This window comes from Lissotriton vulgaris, chromosome 7, assembly GCF_964263255.1.
Source record: "Lissotriton vulgaris chromosome 7, aLisVul1.2, whole genome shotgun sequence".
Taxonomy (NCBI): Eukaryota; Metazoa; Chordata; class Amphibia; order Caudata; family Salamandridae; genus Lissotriton; species Lissotriton vulgaris.
This window is the reverse complement of record NC_141695.1, coordinates 1338463162-1338480907: the sequence shown is the minus strand read 5'-3', so window position 1 is coordinate 1338480907 and position 17746 is coordinate 1338463162. Positions and strand designations below refer to the sequence as shown.

The following is a 17746-nucleotide window of genomic DNA, read 5'->3' as shown; positions in this document are numbered from 1 at the left end:
CGCCGTCCCCGCGCGGCGCCGGTTCTCCGGTGCCGGCTCCGGCCGGCAGCGGGGCTCCGACGCCGGCTCCGGGCGGCGCCGTCCCCTTGCCTTCCCCGACGCCGGACGCGGAGCCGGACCGGCGTCGCTCGACGCTGGGCCCGGCGCCGATGGGGCCCATAAACCCCGAGGAGCCGGTCTACATCGTTGACTCCGAATACGGAGAAGATGAAGAGTTCGGTGAAGGTTGGGAGGGGTCCGAGGACCCTCTGTCACGCGAGTGCCAGTATGCGGACTGGACAGGTGACTTGGGGGATGCCAGTGGTCTGGACGACTCTCCTAACCCTGGTTTGATCTCTCCTCCTTCCGTGGCATCGGTGGAGGGAGCTGCATATTCTGTGGTGCTGATGAGGGCTGCCAAGGCCTTACACCTTGAGCTCCCCGTCGCGGCCGTGAGGCCTAACATCCTCACCGAGGTCTTCAAACCGCAGTCATGCCCACAGGAGCCACTGCTGCCGTTTAATGAAGCCTTGTCAGACGTTCTGTTGGGCACGTGGTCCAGGCCCGCTTCAGGTGCGCCTGTTGATCGGAACGTGGCCAGGCGCCACCGTCCTTGTCCGGACGACCCCAAGTTCCTGTCTACCCACCCCACTCCTGAGAGTCTGGTGATCCAGACCTCGACCTCCCAGTCCGCATTCCCGTCGGCCCCGCCCGACCGGGAATCCAAGAGGTATGACCAGTTTGGCAAGAAGGTCTTCTCGTCCATTAGTTTGGGCCTGCGGTCTTGCAACACCGCTTGCCTCTTGGGCCGCTACACCCACTCTGTGTGGGATACGGTCGCGGAACTGCTGCCAGAATGCCCCATGGAGGTGCGGGCAAAACTCGGTCAGGCTGTGGCTGAGGGCCGAGATGCAGCGAAATATTCGATACGATGTGGTCTTGATACGACCGACTCGCTGGGCAGAGCTATGTCAACGACGGTGGCGATTCGTCGCCACGCCTGGCTGAGATCCGCCAACTTTTCGGCAGATGTCCAGAATACGTTGATGGACATGCCGTTCGATGGCTGTCACCTGTTTGGTGACAAGGCGGACCACGCGCTGGAACGCTTCAAGGACTCCAGGGTCACGGCCAAGTCCTTGGGTCTCTCGACCCAGCGTCAGCAAACGGGTTCGTTTCGTCCCTTTCGTGGCCAAGGAAGGGGCGCCCCCACACGTGCTGCCAGCCACGCGCCGCAACAATCCTTTCAACGCGGTGGCGGCCGTGGAAACCGCCGTGGTGGCGGTCGGGGACAACGGCGGGGTCAGACCACACCTCCCCCCGCAGCATCTGCCTCAACATCCTACTAGTCCGTGCTTTCGGCCCCATGTGACGCCAGTGGGTGGCAGGGTTCGCCATCACCACGCTCACTGGCGCACGATCACTTCGGACAGGTGGGTGCTGCAAATCGTCCGAAGGGGCTACTCCCTCCCCTTCGAGACCTCTCCTCCAGCCATGCCACCGCAGAACCACCGTGTGTCGGGGGACCACTTGACGCTTCTGCAGGAGGAAGTTACGGCCCTCTTCGCCAAGGGGGCCATCGAGCGCGTTCCTGGGCCAGAAGTAGGGCGTGGTTGTTATTCCCACTACTTTCTGGTGCCCAAGAAGGACAAGGGGGGCCTACGTCCTATCTTGGATCTAAGGAACGTCAACGGCTTCCTCCGGAAGGAGAAGTTCAAGATGTTGACGTTAGCTCAGGTCTTGGCTGCTCTAGACCCGCAAGACTGGATGGTAGCGTTGGACTTGCAGGATGCCTATTTCCACGTCCCCGTCCTGCCGGCCCACCGGCGTTACCTGCGGTTCACGGTAGGCCAGGAGCACTTTCAGTTTATTGTGCTTCCCTTCGGCCTTACCAGCGCCCCACGGGTGTTCACAAAGGTGATGGCGGTGGTCGCAGCCCATCTGCGCAGGTTGGGGGTTTCAGTCTTCCCCTACCTAGACGACTGGTTGTTGAAGGCGGGCTCGCCCCAGACAGTCGTCCACCACCTTCAGATGACGGCAGACCTCTTGCACGACCTGGGGTTCTCCATCAATGTGCCGAAATCACACCTGTGTCCCTCTCAAAAGCTCCTTTTCATCGGAGCGGTTCTGGACTCGGCGCAGTTTCGGGTTTATCTTCCGGAACGGCGGGTTCGGGATATTCAGGCTTTGATTCCCATCTTTCAGCCGCTATCCCGGGTTTCGGTCAGGTTGACGCTGCGGCTGCTGGGACTGATGGCTTCCTGCATCCTTCTGGTGCATCACGCCCGGTGGCGGATGCGGGCTCTGCAGTGGGACCTGAAGTTTCAGTGGGCCCAGCATCAGGGCAACTTGTCCGACCACGTCTTGATCTCGGAGGGCACTGCGAGACAACTGCAGTGGTGGCTTACGGACCGCGATTGGGTCAGAGGCAGATCCCTCTCCCTTCCCCAACCGGAGCACGTTGTCGTGATGGACCTGTCCCTCCAGGGCTGGGGTGGCCACTTGGGAGAGGCGGAGATCAGAGGCATCTGGTCTCCGGCGGAGTCCCGGCTCCATATCAACCTGTTGGAGCTGCGGGCGATTCGTCTGGCACTGAAGGCATTCCTCCCCTTTGTCAACGGGAGAGTAGTGCAGGTGTTCACCGACAACACCACCGCCATGTGGTACTGCAACAAACAGGGCGGAGTGGGGTCGTGGACCCTTTGCCAGGAGGCTCTGCGCCTCTGGCAATGGCTGGAACGTCAGGGCGTGACTCTGACGGTTCAACACCTGGCAGGTTCTCTGAACGCCAGGGCGGACGAACTCAGCCGTCGGTGCTCGATGGATCACGAATGGCGTCTGAACTCGGACGTGGCGCAAGGACTCTTTCTGCAATGGGGAGAGCCTTGGTTAGATCTATTCGCCACAGAAGAGAACGCGCAATGTCATCAGTTCTGCGCGTTGGAGTTTCCAAGACGGCACTCGCACGGCGACGCCTTTCGGCGCGAGTGGAGTTGCGGTCTGTTTTACGCCTTTCCGCCTATACCACTTCTGCCCAGAGTGCTGAAGAAGATCAGGCGCGACCGGGCCCAAGTTATCCTTGTGGCTCCGGACTGGGCTCGAAGGTACTGGTATCCCGAGCTACTCAGCATGTCTGTCGGTCCCCCGATCCGCCTGCCCCTTCAGGAGGACCTTCTGTCGCAACAGCAGGGGACGGTCCTCCACCCGAACCTGTCCAGTCTCCACCTCCATGCTTGGAGATTGAGCGGCGGCAGTTGTGGCCATTTGACTTGCCTCCTGAGGTCTGTGATGTTATTCTGGCAGCCAGGCGTCCCTCCACTAAGTCGGTATACGCCTGTCGGTGGAACAGATTTGTGGCATGGTGCACAGCAAAGGCTGTGGATCCTCTTTCTGCCCCTCTTTCGGAGGTTCTTCTGTTTCTTCTTTCTCTTGCCCAGCAGGGCTCTGCTCTGGGCACTATCAAGGGCTACCTTTCTGCCCTTTCAGCCTTTTTGAGGCTTCCTGATCAGCCTTCTTTGTTCAAATCCCCGATTGTAACTCGATTCTTGAAGGGCATCACTCACATGTTTCCACCTGTTCCGTTTGTGATGCCCCAGTGGGATTTGAACCTAGTTCTAACCTTTCTGATGTGTGCTCCCTTTGAGCCCCTTCATTCTTGTCCTCTCCGTCTCCTGACTTTAAAGACGGCTTTCCTGGTTGCCATCACCTCTGCCAGGAGAGTGAGTGACCTCCAGGCTCTTTCTGTCCAACCTCCTTTCCTGTCCATTCATCCTGATAAGGTGGTTCTGAGGACTAGACCTTCTTTCCTGCCCAAGGTTGTTTCGGCCTTTCACATCGGGCAGTCCATCACCCTCCCTTCCTTCTTCCCGCCTCCGCATCCTTCAAAGGATGAAGAGCGGCTCCATCGTCTGGACCCAAAACGTGCGCTTTCATTTTACATGGATCGCACACGCCAGTTCCGGGTGGATGACCAACTGTTTGTTGGCTACGTGGGTGCGAAGAAGGGACGGACGGTCTGTAAACGGACCATCTCTCGATGGGTCGTTCTCTGCATCAAAGCGTGCTACTCTTTGGCTCGGAAGGAGCCTCCTGTTGGGCTGAGGGCCCATTCCACTCGGGCCACGGCGGCTACCACTGCTCTGGGCCGGGGAGTCCCCTTGCAGGACATTTGCCAAGCGGCTACGTGGGCCTCGCTGCACACCTTTGCGAGGCACTACTGCCTGGACAGTCAAGTCTGGAGGGATGGCTTCTTTGGCCGTTCTGTCCTCCAGGACTTTCTGGTGTAGTATTGTATTGGTTCGCAGACCCACCACCGGGGTTGGTATTGCTGGGGTATGTATTCTAAGGTAAGGAATCTAACACTAACGTGTTTCTTTCAGATGAACAAGTTACTTACCTTCGGTAACGATATATCTGTAAGAAACATTAGTTAGTGTTAGATTCCTTACCGAACCCACCCATCCTCCCCGTTCTGCGAACTGATACCTAGGGTTAAGGACATCCCTTTCAGGGCCCTAGTTTTACATGGCACCAGTGTTGGTTCTCTCATGGCTCTGCGTCTCCTGGCGCGGAAATGCTGTGTGCAAAGAACTGACGTCAGCGCGCGGAGGCGGCGTCTATATACTCCAGCGACGTCATCACGGCGCACGACGCCGACGACGGACGCGGAGCCGCAGGGGACGCCTGCAGACGACGCCTACCGACGCGCAGGGGTACTGCTACGCAAAAGTTTCCGGATCCAGACTGACGCCTGGGGATATTCTAAGGTAAGGAATCTAACACTAACTAATGTTTCTTACAGATATATCGTTACCGAAGGTAAGTAACTTGTTCTTCAGGGCGACTGAACGCCAATGGGCGGCAGGATTCACCATAACCTTCCCCACTGGCGCACCATCACGTCATGCAGATGGGGTTTGCAAATAGTCCGAAGAGGCTACTCCCTCCCCTTTGAGGCTATCTCTCCTTCATGCCACCTCAGTACCACCGCATGTCGGAGGATCATCTGGCCCTTCTCCAACAGGTCTTTTTTGCATTCTTGGCCAAGGGAGCCATCGAGTGAGTTCCTGTTTCAGAGGTCGGTCATGGTTGCTATTCCCACTACTTTCTGGTGCCCAAGAAGTACAAAGGCCTGCATCCTATCTTGGATCTCAGGAACGTCAACCGCTTCCTCTGGAAGGAGAAGTGCAAAATGTTGACGCTAGCTCAGGTCCTGTCTGCCCTTAACCCTAAAGACTGGATGGGAGCGTTGGACTAGCAGGATGCTTATTTTCACATCCCCGTCCTGCCGACCCCCGCGTTACCTGCGGTTCACGGTAGGCCACGAGCACTTTCAGTTTACTGTGCTCCCCTTTGGCCTTACAAGCGCCCCTCGGGTGTTCACGAAAGTGATGGCGGTTGTCACAGCTCATCTGCACAGATCAGGGGTTACAGTCTTCCCCTATCTCGATGACTGGCTGTTGAAGGCTGGCTCACCCCAGGCTGTCTTCTCTCACTTCCAAACTCCGGCCGACCTTCTGCATTTGCTGGGGTTCTCCATCAACGTGGCGAAGTCACACCTGACTCCCTCTCAGAAGCTCCTCTTCATCAGAATGGTTCTGGACACAATGCAGTTTTGGGTCTATACTCCCAAACAGCGAGTCTGGGATATTCGAGCTATGATTTCGATCTTTCAGCCTCTATCCCGGGTTTTTGTGAGGATGACCCTCAGGTTACTGGGCCTGATGGTTGTGGGAGAGTAGGGTCTGCAATCCTATGGTCACCCCCGATTTTTGCTTTTTGCTTCACTGGTTTACGACTTTCCCTGGCTGTGGGCCTGCTAATCAGACCCACAGCTTAGCTGTTCTCTCTCTAAGTTGACAAGCATGTACCTTAGGTGCATTTACCAATTGGTACTGGGCCACCTTATCAGTCCCTGTACAGCATACCTTAGGTATCCAGGGCATAGGTGTACTCAGGGACTACCAGGGGCTGCAGCATGTATTATGCCACCCCTGGCTGGCCATCCAAATCTGACACAACTGGCTGCACGACAGCTGGGGCAAGGTGGTGTAATCACCCTTTGCTTTAGATATAGTATTCCTATATCTAACCCTAAAATGGACACATATATTCCTATCAGTCACTCCTATGGCAGGCCTTATCAATCCTGAAGGCAGAGTGCTTGGAATAATGTGAGATGGTGCTCTGGCATGAGCTGAGCCCGTTTGCAGCTTGCGGAACCAAGTCCTAATAGCTGTTCCATGATAACGCTATACCATATACTCTTAAGTGCATTATGTACCTCGCGGTCAAATGCTAACTTTGGCATAGCATTATCAAAACATGTTGAGTAAGGTGTCATACGAATTGGAATACTAACCCCTCGCCAATTCTGGCGACGGGGTTAGCATTCCCCCCTTCTAGAGGGACACGACATGTATGTAACTGTGAACCCCGGTTAAAGTTAACTCGAGCCTCAGCATCACAAAATGGATGCTGCCACCACAGACACAAGTCTGACCTCCTGCTGCTGGGAGTCCTTCCAGCGAGGGAGGTTTAGACAAAGGGTTTCCTGCCTTGGGAGGTGCGAGCACCACCCCAGACAGGATTTTGTGTATTAGGTAGGAGAGGGCTCAAAGGAATGAGACATGCCTGGGGCACACAAGGTGCCCTGTGCATACACCGGTCAGAACCAGTTCCTGGGGCACTCCAGCCCCAGAGCTGGCGCAAGTCCGAACAAAGGAAAGGGGGTGTAACCACCCCCCTTCCTGGTCCCACCCAGAGGAGGGACCTAGTCGTAGTGCAGCCCCCTTTAGCCGGATAAAGGTAGGAGCTAGTCCCATTCCAAATCAGATTATCCTGATCAACTTCACAAGAAGAAACTCTGGACCTCGACGTTCTGCTCCACAGAAGACAGAAGGAATCTCCCTTGTGGGCAAGGAGTGTCCACCCTGCATCTGCAGGCACCATCAGCGTACCGCGACTTCCCTTTGTCGTCTTCCTGCAAAGGATCCAGACTTCAGAGCCCGACTAGTGCCGGATTCCCAGACCTCTCCGACCTCTACCCACATCTGCGGCACAGCTGAGGCCCGTGGGTGCGACGAGACACGTGGGACCGGCCATCTTGAAAGAAGCAGCACTTCGCTCCAGCACGACTTCAGAGGCATCCTCGTCCAAGTGCTTTGGGGACTGAGAAGCCCCGACCCCGAGCAGCTCCTGCATCGAAGATCAGCCCTCCAGCATCCACGAGATCTGCGTGGGGCCCTTCTGCCTGGTTGCTGCTCGACGCGTTGTCTGGTCACTTGCCGGCTGGCTAGTGACCTCCTAGACGACGAACACCGACGACTTTGCTGCTGGTCTGGTTGCTCCAGACTGGCCCTTGCTCCCTTCCAAAAGAGGAGCACCCCGGACCCTCCTGGTCCACTCCAGACGCCGTTTCCACTCACCCCGTGGGTTGCCTTTGCCAAGGCCTGTTCAACCTGAATCCGGAGACAACACCGCCGACAGCGAGAGCCTGCGTGGGACAGCTCGTGCCTCCATCCTGGTCGTCGAAGACACCACCTGGTCCACGTGGCTGCAGAGACAAGCGTCCACCTTCACCTGATCGCGACGACGACATCTGGTTCCACTCCAGTCACTGGCTAGTGACTTAGTGACTTTGAACATTGTCCCCTCTGCTTTCAGGTTCCTCTCTTCACCAATCCACCCTTGGATTGCACCAGACATCTTCCTCCTGACCGCCTGCAGCATCTTTTCATCCAGGCTCCATAAACTTCAACGCCGGAACCCGACATGACTTGGCACCTATGCACCCGCAGCCTGTGGGTGAGGTAACACGAGCATTTCGGTGCTCAAGGGTAGCTTGACTCTCCTAGTGTCCAGTTCCACAGTCGTTTTAGTCCTACCTAGTCAGGGACGTCCGTATTCACCTTTTCTTTAAACTGTACTGTCCATAGAGGATTGTACGCATCTCGCGTGTGAGTTCACACTCTGCACACGCGTTCCGTGGGCCTCCTAGAACTTACCTCCAGCTAGTATAGCGTGGTCCCAGCGATCCTACAGCCTCTGGACAGCTCCATTCCTTTGATTGACTTTCACATTCCATTTATTTAGTATATGGTTTGTTGCGCCCCTCAGGCGTTCTTGTAAATATTGTGCAAACTCGTATTTCCTTTCAAGTATTGTCATGTGCTTAGCCCTCTGACCTCATAAAGAGTTCAGAGGTGTATGTTAGTTAATAAATATCAGTTTATTTTCATAACAACCTGTGTGGTGTCCTTTCACTTGGTATTCAAGGGGTTATATGTTGTAAAACAGCTGCTTCACATGCCATTCAGTGTTTAGCCTAAAGACTGCTTTTGTCCACGCTACTAGGATAGCTGGTCTATAAGGTTGACTTACAACCAATCACCATAAGGGTTGTTTGGACTGATACAAGGTGATCACTAGAACTAGTGAGCATCATATATCAGGCCAACTTCTCACAATGGTCTCCTGCATCTTGCTGGTGGACCATGCCAGATGGCATATGCGGGCTCTGCAGTGGGACCTGAAGTACCAGTGGGCACAACATCATGGGAACCTGTCCGATTGAGGGCACTGCACACCAATTGTAGTCATGGCTAATGAACCAGGATTGGGTCGATGACAGATCCCTCTCCCTTTCCCAACCAGATTTCACAGTGGTGACCAATGCATCACTTCTGGGATGGGGCGTCCACATGGCGGAGGCGGAGATCAGAGGCCTCTGGTCTCCGGCGGAGTCCGGGCTCCAAATAAACCTTCTGGCGCTTCGGGCGATTCGTCTTGCACTGAAAGCATTCCTTCCCTCTGTCCGGGGAAGAGTAGTGCAGGTGTTCATGGGCCACACCACCGCCATGTGGTACTGCAACAAACAGGGCGGGTGGGGTCGTGTACCCTATGTCTTGACGCTGTGCGCCTCAGGACATGGCTGGAACATCAGGGCATATACCTGGTGGTTCAACACCTGACAGGTTCTATGAACGCCAGGGCGGACAATCTATGCCACAGGTGCATGATGGATCACAAATGACATTTTTACTCGGAGGTGGTGCAGGATCTCTTTCAGCAGTGGGGAGAGCCTTGGTTAGATCTATTCACCACTGAAGAGAACGCTCAATGTCAGCAATTCTCCATGTTGGAATTTCCAAGGAGCTTTTTGTCGTGAGTGGAGTTGCGGTCTTCTATAAACCTTTCCACTTTTCAAAGTGGTCTGGACACTGTGGACTCTGTGACGCGTATCATGGGCACTGCTGTCGCCACTAGAAGGTCAGCTTGGCTGAAATCCTCGGACTTTTCGGCGGATATTCAGGCGACCTTGCTGGATCTTCCCTTTGATGGATCTGGTCTCTTTGGGAAGAAAGCTGATGCGGCCCTGGAGAGATTTAAGGACAGCAGAGCGACTGCTAAGTCTTTAGGTCTCCAGACCAGGGGTACTTCTTCCAACAGGAGGTTCAGAGGTTTTAGTCGCTCTTCCTTTCGGAATTACCGACAAGGTCAACAGCAGCAGCAACAACAGCAGCAGCAAAATTCCATGTACAGGTCGTACAGGGAAAAGCAAAGAGTGCGTCCTCGTGGACGTCAGGCCTCTTCCTCCTCCACTTCTTCCAACCCCCCTACCTCAGAAAAGCAGCCCTAGATCCGCTATTCAGGATCATGTGGGTCCGGTGGGGGGTCGGCTTACCCATTTTCTACAGGATTGGGAATCGGTTACATCAGATCTTTGGGTTCTCAATCTTGTAGAAAATGGGTATGCCCTTCCCTTTCGGGAATTCCCTCCCAATTACCCTCCTTGCCAAGGCTTTTGCACCAAGGAACATTTGTCACTTCTGCAGGAGGAGGTGCTCACTCTGTTACGAAAGGGTGCGATAGAGGTGGTCCCAGAGCAGGAAAGGGGTCAGGGATGCTACTCCCGGTATTTCCTGATTCCCAAGAAAGATGGCAGACTTCGTCCAATCCTGGATCTCAGGATCTTGAATCTCTATCTGAAACAGGAGAAATTCAAGATGCTCACCCTTGCTCAGGTTCTTCAAGCGCTGCTGGAAGAAGACTGGATGGTGTCGCTCGACTTGCAGGATGCGTATTTTCACATCCCAATCCTGAAGTCGCACAGGAAGTATCTCCGTTTTACGGTAGGGTCGCAACACTACCAGTTTGCGGTCCTTCCGTTTGGGCTTACTACTGCGCCTCGAGTCTTCACCAAGGTGATGGCGGTGATGGCAGCACATCTCAGAAGGTCGGGGATCCCGGTATTCCCTTATTTGGACGACTGGCTGATCAAAGCAGAGTCGTCAGAGAAGGTGCTTCATCATCTGCAAGAGACAACCCAGTTGTTGTACAGGTTGGGTTTTTCAATAAATGTACCCAAGTCTCACCTGGTGCCCTCCCAGCGCAACCTGTTCATAGGTGCTGTACTGGACACAACTGCATGTCGTGCATTCCCTCCTCCTCAAAGGATTCTCAACATAAAGGAAATGATTCCTTTGTTTTGCAATGGAGCGGTCGTTCCAGTCCTGAAGGTCCTTCGCCTGCTCGGTCTGACGGCTTCATGCATTCTGTTGGTCAACCATGCACGCTGGCACATGAGGGCACTCCAGTGTTGCCTCCGCAGGCAGTGGTATCAGCACAACTGGGATCTCAGGGAGTCGGTGAGGATCTCCAGAGAAGCTGCTGCGGATCTGTCTTGGTGGGTCGTGGAAGGCAACCTGTCTCAAGGGAAGCCTTTTCAGCTGCCTCCTCCGGTGGCCACAGTAATATCGGATGCATCCACTCTAGGGTGGGGTGCTCATCTGGGGGATCTGGAGGTCAAGGGTCTTTGGTCTCCAGAGGAAAGGTTGCTTCACATCAACCTTCTGGAATTGTGGGCGATACGTTTGGAGCTCAAGGCCTTCCACCCTTCCCTTCGCGGTCGGTCGATCCAGGTACTGACGGACAACACGACCGCGATGTGGTACATCAACAAGCAGGGAGGAGTGAGGTCGCAGTGTCTCTGCAGAGAGGCTCTGCGCCTCTGGTCCTGGGTTCAGGTCCACCAGATTTGTCTGATGGCAAATCATCTGGCCGGAGTTCTGAACGTGCGAGCAGACAGTCTCAGTCGGCAGTTCTCTGCCGATCACGAGTGGAGGCTTCACCCAGAGGTGGTTCGTCACGTCTTTCGGACGTGGGGGACTCCCCAGGTGGACCTGTTCGCCACTTGCGAGAATGCTCACTGCCCGTCCTTCTGCAGTCTCCAGTATCCGTTGCAGGGAGCCTTGGGGGACGCGTTTCAGTTGAGTTGGGAGAGACAGCTCCTTTACGCGTTTCCTCCCATACCCTTGATTCCTCGGGTTCTGAGGAAGATTCGCCAAGACCGGGCCCAAGTCATATTGGTCGCCCCTGACTGGCCGAGAAGGGTGTGGTATACAGATCTTCTCCACCTCTCCTCTCACCCGCCGCTCCGTCTCCCTCTCAGGGCAGACCTCCTCTCCCAGATGGAGGGGCAGGTTCTACACCCCCACCTCCAGACATTGCACCTTCATGCCTGGAGATTGAACGGGGCAACCTGAATTCCTTTTCTCTCCCGCCTGACGTAGTGGATGTCATCTTGTCAGCCAGGCATGACTCCACTAAGACCATCTATTCATATAGGTGGTCGAAGTTTGTCACTTGGTGTGGTGGGAATTCTATTGACTCTTTGAGAGCCCATTTGTCTGATGTTCTCCAGTTTGCCCTTTCTCTGGCGCAGCAAGGGCTTGCTGTTGCCACGGTTAAGGGCTATCTTTCTGCGCTGTCGGAATTTCTCTGCTTGCCTGACCAGCCATCTCTTTTTAAGTCTCCTGTTGTTTTAAGGTTTTTGAAGGGCCTCACAAATAAGTTCCCTCCTACTCCTTTTATTGTGCCTCAGTGGGACTTGATTCTTGTCTTGACCTTTCTGATGGGTGCTCCCTTTGAGCCTCTTCACAAATGTCCTATGAGGCTTTTGACTCTTAAGGCAGTCTTCCTCGTTGCAATAACCTCTGCAAGGAGGGTTAGTGAGCTTCAGGCTCTTAGTTCAAAGCCCCCTTTCTTAACCATTCATGCTGATCGAATGGTTCTTAGGACCAGGGCTGCTTTTCTTCCTAAGGTGGTTACTCCTTTTCACCTTGGTCAATCCATTACCCTCCCTACCTTTTATCCTCCCCCACACCCTTCCAAGAAGGAGGAGAGGTTACACCGTCTGGACCCCAAGAGGGCGGTGTCTTTTTACCTGGACAGAACTAAAGACTGTCGTTTGGATGACCAGCTCTTCGTTGGGTTTGCTGGCTGCAAAAGAGGAAGAGCGGTCCATAAAAGAACTTTGTCAAGATGGATCGTTCTATGTATAAAGATCTGCTACTTTTTGGCCGGTAAGGAACCTCCAGAGGGTATAAGGGCTCATTCCACTAGAGCTAAGTCGTCAACCTCAGCGTTGGCTAGAGGTGTTCCTTTAGAGGGCATTTGTAGGGCGGCAACTTGGTCTTCCCTCCACACGTTCGCGAAGCATTACTGCTTGGATTCCGAGGTGAGGAGGGACGGCCACTGTGCGCGCTCTGTCCTTCAGGATTTCCTGGTTTAGAAGAGTGGACACCCTCCTCCGGGATTGGGGACTGCTGTGGGACTCTATTCACAAGGTGAGGAATCCACACGACAGATGTATCTATCAGAAGAACAAGTTACTTACCTTCGGTAACGCTTTTTCTGGTAGATACTATATCTGCATGTGGATTCCTCACTGACCCGCCCGCCTCCCCGTTGTCCACTCTTCTATTCCAGAGTTACTGTATTGTAATGTATATTTATTGTGTTGTTAAGGAGATGTTTCCATTGCTTCACACTGTGTGTTTCTCCTTGGCTATTGTATGCTGTGTATGCTTTGTATATTTCTTCTGTCATTGGTCCGTCCGTGTGCCTCGATGGCACGGAAAAAGGGCGGAACTGATGTCATCACGCCAGCGTGGGCCTATTGTAGGCGTCGGTGATGTCAGCGGAGTTGCGTGCGATGCCGCGTCTCTATGACGTCCAAGTCCACGTCGGCGCGAGGCTACGAAAAAAGAATTTCCGAATGTTGCTGACGCAAGGGGATATTCACAAGGTGAGGAATCCACAGACAGATATAGTATCTACCAGAAAAAGCGTTACCGAAGGTAAGTAACTTGTTCTTTTGTGCAAAATAGCTTGTTATTCCTTGGCAAAGAAGGAACCTCCAGTGGGACTGCGCACCCATTACACCAGGGCAACGGCAACCACTACTGCTTTTGTTCATGGAGTCCCTCTTCATGACATCTTTCTGGCAACTATGTGGGTATCACTGCACACATTCACTAGACACTACTGCTTGGACTGTCAAATCCGGAGAGACAGCTTCTTTGGCTGTTCTGTTCTCCAGGACTTCTTGGTGTGAATTGAGTTTGCAGACCCACCTCCGGTGTTGGTATTGCTGGGGCATCTATTCTAAGGTAAGAAATCTATAACTAACTGTTTCTTTCAGATGAACAAGTTACTTACCTTCGGTAACGATATAGCTGTACGAACCATAGGTTAGTTATAGATTCCTTACCGCCCACCCATCCTCCCTGTTCTGCGAACTGACTTCTAGGGTTAAGGACTTCCTTTCAGGGCCCTAGTTTTGTGCACCAGTGGTCAGTGTCTTGCATGGCTCTTCGCAGCTAGCTTGGAAAGTCGTATACAGAACTGACTTCAGCGCGCGAGGGCGGCGTCTATGTAGCTAATGCAACGTCATCCCAGCAACCACAACGCCAACGACAAACACGGAGTCGACCGGTGCTACCTTCCGACGCGCTGAGGTACTGCTGACGAAAAACTTTCCGGATCCAGTCTGATGCCTGGGTAATTCTAAGGTAGGGCATGTACAACTAACCTATGTTTCTTACAGATATATTGTTACCGAAGGTAAGTAACTTGTTCATTACTGGCTGTCAGAAGCTGGAGAGTAAAATATTGATTTAGTTTCCAGGGACTTCAGGCAGGGCGAAAGTAACTTATTAAAAGGTACTTTTCCATGATATCTTTGAAAAAAATGACTTCACCACATTGATTTGGATTTTGAATAACTATTTAAAAAATAGTTGTTTAACTAGCCCCATTCCTGAGATAAAGTTGTATAATGTAATATGGCTTTCCTATGGAGAAGCCAAACAGCTACAGTGTGAAACACTTTGAGGGATTAATCACTGTAAGGACAAGAAGAACAAGAAACTTTTACGTGTCCCACATTTACATACCATGCACCCTGCCTTGATAGGCACTAAGGACTACCTTAGGGGTGACCTGCTAGTATTTAAATGGAAGATGTTAACCCCTTTGACGCTGATGACGAGCTGGGCTCGTCATGGCGTAGCCTCCTCGCACGCTGATGACGAGCCCAGCTCGTCACGTAAAGTGCGTTTCCGCAAAACCCAGCGTGCGAGCGGAATTCCGCTAGCGCGCATGGTGTTAAGCCTGTAACCAGGGTTTATTTTGACAGGGTGAATTGGCAGTTTAAAAGCTTCTCTCCCAGTCTATGTTTGTAGGCCTTGGGTCAGGTTTGTAGTGTTTCTGCAATGGGTGGCACAATGTGTACTGCAGCCCACTGGTGACATTTAACTTATAGACCCTTGGTACAATGTGTCTTATAGGTAAGTAAAATGTGCCAATTAGATGTTTACCAATTTCATCATGTTTAAAAAGGGAGCACAAGCATTTCCCCACTGGTTAGCAAGGATAACATGTACTGAGTTCTGTGCCCAAAAGAAACAGACAAGGCAAAAATCTGAGGGGGTATCCCGCAAAATTCGGCTTTTTGTTTCCCTAAATACTGTGTAGCACATCATAAACCATTCTTCTCTATATGCCATTATTTCTTTGCAGCACTTCGCAGGCAAACACAACAACATGTATTTAATACAGTTTGTTTATGCCCTAACTCTTCTGTTATGTCACGTGACACAGTTTTTTACAGCCTTGCATTCACCCATTACTTAATCTCTTCGTGAGGTGCAAATTTGTGCTCTGGAAATTGATGCCGTTTCATTTTCTTGACAGAGACAACAGCATATGAAACAACTTCAGGTATGATGGTCTTTAGTTATTATTGTACATCCTAAAACCTTGTATTGCTTCCATACTTTCTTGGTAAGCATAATGAACAATCTTTAATGGCTCTGTGAAATGTGTATGTACTACAACAAGAGTTCCCTGATGAAACTCTACTAGTTATTTTAGGAAATATAGAAATGTAAAACAGAAACAACAACATGGGGGTTTATATAATTGTCTAATACTTCATGGTTGACAGTTTTGAGTTTAACCTAAATTGTATGCTACCCTACATCCTTTGTGTGAGTGCAGAAATAACAGATTTTGCAGTAACAATGCTGTATGTATGGTTAAGAGGTTAAGTTGCTCTTTCCCCAAAATTTGATTTTTAATTCTTTAATACGTTTTGCACCATTTGATGCAATTGTATGAATGTTTCCAAATTCTGAATTCACTCCCAATAAATGTTGGCAAGGCACCAAATGCTGTGTATGTGTGTGTGGGGGGAGGGGGGCAGGAAAAATGATTATCCTTATAGTAATGAAAAGTGGCATGGTCTTTTTCATTCAGTTGGATAGTATATCTTCCTGGAGGTACCACACCTTCTGAATAGTCTCCATGTGCCAGACGGAATCTGGATACTTTCCCCTCCAAAATAGCTCTTCAGAACCTCTGTGTGGTGCCCTGCAGCCTAAGCTGCGACTCTGCCAACCTAGAATGCGATAATATCTGAGTATATAAGATGACAAACAGCACGCTGGCTTGAGTTCCTGTTTTTTCTGTATTCCATCAATGTGGCCCCTGAGATCTTTTTGGTATTTCACTGTTAAAATTTCTCAGCGTTCAACTGCAACATGGCCAAATGTTTTCTCCTGAGGTTTCTGGATTCATATCCTATTACAGATTAAATAGGAAAATGTCTTTGTAAGATCCACGTGATATCTGCAAGTGTTGTTTGGGATCAGAACATAAACTCTTGGCTTGCACCTCCCATTCATTAATGCACCCATAGGCCATGAGAGAATGTAAGACCAACGTATTATTGGCAAAGGTCTGTAGGGATAGGGCAAAGAGAGCCTCTTCCTCTTCAGTTATATCTTCTTTCTTTCAACATGCTCACAAGAGACCTTCACACAAAAAGAGTAGAAACATCACCTTTCAAAAATCATTGATCTGAAATTCTGAACTCTATTGGCTGACCCTGTAGAGGTTGAGTCCTTTCCATCAGATCCTGATACATAACTTTGGATTGTTCCTGTTCCTTCTGGACCACTCTGCATGGATAGACCCACTGATTTGTTCCCTGGAGATGTGTTTGGATTCAACTGGTCACCAGACCTGCTTTTCACATTTCCACTGATTCCACTACTGTTGAAAGTCATGCAGAATGTGAAGCAGGGTCCAGCACACATGATCCTGATTGCCTCAGACAAGGGAAGAAGAATTTGGTATGCTTATTAATTGGACCTTTCCTCTCCCGCACAGGATGGGACTGCTTTCCCAGCAGGGTGACCACATTTTTTTGCCCAATCCCTTCCTTAACAAATGTTTCCTAGCTTTCATATTGACCAATCAATGACTCTTCCTTCCTCCTCATGCCCTCAAAGAGAAGTGGCCTCATTAACTGTATTCCAGGCACACATTGTATCTGAAAGAGACAAACAAGTTACTTACCTTCGGTAAAAATATATCTGTCAGAGACAAACATTAGTTATGGATTTCTCACCTTAGAATTACCCCCAGATGTCAGACTGGATCCGGAGGATTTTTCTTCAGCAGTACCCCTGCACGTAGGTAGGTGGTGTTGGTCGACTCCGCGTTCGTCGTTGGCGTCGTGATCGCCGGAATTACATTGCGCAGAGCCATGCAAGACACTGACCACTGGTGTACAAACACTAGGGCCACGAACGGAAGTCCCTTGCTCTAGTAGTCAGTTCGCAGAATGGGTAGGATGGGTGGTGTGGTGAGGAATCCATAACTAATTTTTGTCTCTTACAGATATATTGTTACTTAAGGTAAGTAACATGTTCATCTGAAAGAGTCTATTATTTATGGACTCCTCACCTTAGAATAGATACCCCAGCAATACCAACCCCGGAGGTGGGTCTGCAAACTAAGTTCACACCAGAAAGTCCTGGAGAACCGAATGGCCAAAGAAGCCGTCTCTCCGGACTTGGCTGTCCAGACAGTAAGGTTTGGTGAACGTGTGCAATGAAGCCCACATGGTTGCCTGGCAGATGTCAAGCAGAGGGACTCCATGTTCAAAATCAGTAGTGGCTGCCGTCGGTTGGGTGGAATGGGTGCACAGTCCCACTGCAGGTTCCTTCTTTGACAAAGAATAACAGATTTTGATGCAAAGAACGACCCATTGAGAGATGGTCTGCTTTTGCATGGCCTGAACTTTCAGGCCATACATATCCAACAAAGAGCTGGTCCTCCACCCGTAATTGCTTTGTGCGTTCCAGATAGAAGAAAAGCGCACGTTTTGGATCGAGACGATGGAGCCTCTCCTCCTCTTTAGAAGGATGCGGGGACGGGAAGAAGGTAGGCAAAGTGATGGCTGTCCTGTGTGGAAAGAGGTCACCACTTTGGGAAGGAAAGAAGGCAGAGAGCGAAGAACAACTTTGTCCGGATGAACAGCCAGGAAAGGAGGTTTGGAAGAAAGACCCTGAAGCTCACTCACCCTGCGAGCAGAGGTGATGGCAACCAAAAAGGCAGTTTTATGAGTGAAAAG

General features: G+C 51.6%; 1 long non-coding RNA gene across 1 annotated transcript in view; it reads left to right on the top strand.

The window, feature by feature from the left end:
• LOC147703650 (uncharacterized) overlaps positions 1–15080 on the top strand; it is a 1357299-nt gene extending 1342219 nt beyond the window's left edge. The window contains exon 8 of the long non-coding RNA XR_015297375.1: positions 15019–15080. This is a non-coding gene — a long non-coding RNA (uncharacterized LOC147703650). The remainder of the gene's footprint in view (positions 1–15018) is intronic.
• Positions 15081–17746: the final 2666 nt, after the last annotated feature.